Genomic DNA, 2501 nt, shown 5'->3' with positions numbered 1-2501 from the left:
GGGCGGGGCTGCTTCCGCCGCGGGGCGGGGGCGGGGACACGGGCGGGGCGGCGGTCGCTGCCACCCGGGGTCACCCGCGGACACCCGCGGCCACCCGGGGCCAGCCGGGGTCAGCCGGGGCCAGCCGGGGTCACCCGCGGTCACCCGCGGTCAGCCGGGGTCACCCGCGGTCACCCGCGGCCACCCGTCTGCAGGCGGGCGCTCGGTGCTGGCGGGTGCTCGCGGCCCATGCCCGCGCACGGCTCCGGGAGGCCACGGCAGGAGCGGCTTTTCCTGGGCCCCCGGCGCCCTGGGACACGCGTGGCTGCAGCATCTTCTCGGCGGCCTCCGGGCCCCGCGCACGGCCCCCGCGGGCCCCGGAGCCGCCCCACTCCTGGGCCGCGGCCGCGCTGCCCGGCCCTCGTGGCGCGGCCCCGCCTCGAGCCCGGTCGCGGCGGGCGCTCAGAGCGTTTCCAGGTGCCAGTTCCACTGGAGCCGGCGCCGATGGACGGAGCGCCCTTGGGAGCGCTGGTGTCCGTCGAAAGCCGTGGCCACGGGGACACCGCCCGCCCTCGTGGGCAGGGGAGCGGCTCCCGCGCCTCTGGAAGGGGCTCGAGTCACGCAGCTGGTTCGGGGATAGGAACAGGGCTCTGGACCCGCCTGTCACTGGGGGATACCTGAACCACCTCCCTTCTGCTGGGAGGGCGTGGGACGGGGAACACGCGGAGCACGCCCGGAGCGGGTGCGGCGGATCCCCCTCCCCGGTACCTGCGGGGACGCGAGGATGCCCAGAGGCGCGCTCAGCACCCGGCCCCGCCGCAGCTCGCTCGGCAGCCCCTGCCCTGCCCCGACCCCCGACCCCACTCGGAGATCCTGGGGTTGGTTTTCTTGAAAATGCCCTGCTACACGTCCTGGGATCCGCAGGCTGATGGGGCCGGTCCCTCACAGAGAATCAGATCAGCTCTCTGCTTTCCAAACCATAAAAATCAGCCTTAATCCAACATGCCATAAAAACCAGCCTTAATCAAACATCTAAATCTATTTGGAAAACACTGGCCATAAGAGCATGGAAAACTGCCTGTCATAAGCAGACAGGAAATATGTTTCATTTGAGGTATTGAGGCTTTGGGTCCCACAGGCTTATCTATTCCTTCTGGACCAGAGATGTGTCTTCCTCTAGGTGAGCCGAGCTTTGTTCTTTGTGCATCTCTTCCTTTATCAGAAATCTGTCCTTTTCTGGAGGGGAAAAAAGACACTGTGAGGTTTTCCTTTAAAATTTCGTTTTTCCAAAGAATACAGGCAATTCCTGTACAATGTCTCCTGTGCTATAAGCACAGCCAGCTGAGAAACTTGACAACCACTGCTTGGCAGAAGCCCAGAGAGAGGAGAGGCTGGAGCATCTGCCATGGCTGTCACTCCCCTCAGCTGCTCCTGCAACAGGTCCAGGACACTGGTATTTCCTGAAACCCTCTGGAGGCTCATGCTGATGTGTTCAGGCAGGCTGGGACTGAGTTCCAAGTTAAACCAGTAACGTCACATCTCAATCAGACCACTGGCAAATGGAGCCAGGTAGTGGTGCTGTATGGAGTTGTTCATTAATTAAAATCCCACTGGAGGGAGAACAAGGCTACATGGGGAGTAGGACCGATCTGCTTGAGCTGAAGATCTTGCATAGTTTTATACCTCTTGAGGTGAAATCTTGATTCTTCAGGAATTAGTGCCACCTATGGCACTGCACCGATGGTCTCCAGCCACCCCTGGGAGCACCATGAAACAACCAGCAGCCCTAAAAGCCGTGTGGGAGGGTGAGGATGATGTTCCTAGGCCTGCTGTCCAAACATACAGGGCACACTGTGCAGACTGATGGGAAGGGGACTGAGAGAGAAGCTGGACTTCTCTTCCCTCCACTTTTCCAGAGCTGCTGCTCTGCAGCACTGGCAGCACTTTCCTGGCAGCACTGCCTGCCTGTCTGGTGCCGAGCATGGGGGCCATGGGCAGCTGGGCACTGCCACACGGGGCGTGAAGCATCTGGGGACTTTACCTGTAGCGTAGTGCCTGGAAACTGCTTTGAGGTTGTAAAATGTGAGGAGATTCCTCACATTTGATCTCGTGACTCAGCCCGTGCTCCAGAGCCTTTGGGGCTGAAGTGGCTCCTGAAGAGGTGAGGAACAAAACTGCACTGAAAAGCTCAGTTTCAATGCAAACCAGATGTCATTAGAGAAACTGCCTTCTGCTCACTGCTGGCCAAGATTTCCAGCCCAACATCCTTTCTTGTAACTGTCAAGAGCCCAGAGTGGGGACATCTGCACCTGGGGTAGGTAAAGTTCCCCCAACCATGGTTCAGTGCTGAGGAAAATTCTTCCCCCATTTTTGTGACCATAAAGGGAATTAGAGATCCTATCTAAATGTGTGATGAGACTTCTCTGTGTCCTGTCAGATAAAAACCAGGCAAGGACAGGAGGGATGTGCAGCTGTGCCTGTTTTACTCACTCTCTCCAGGAAGGGGCACTTGTATCCTGTAA

This window comes from Anomalospiza imberbis, chromosome 17 (assembly GCF_031753505.1).
Source record: "Anomalospiza imberbis isolate Cuckoo-Finch-1a 21T00152 chromosome 17, ASM3175350v1, whole genome shotgun sequence".
In the NCBI taxonomy this organism is placed as follows: domain Eukaryota; kingdom Metazoa; phylum Chordata; class Aves; order Passeriformes; family Viduidae; genus Anomalospiza; species Anomalospiza imberbis.
Note: the sequence above shows the minus strand (reverse complement) of the source record.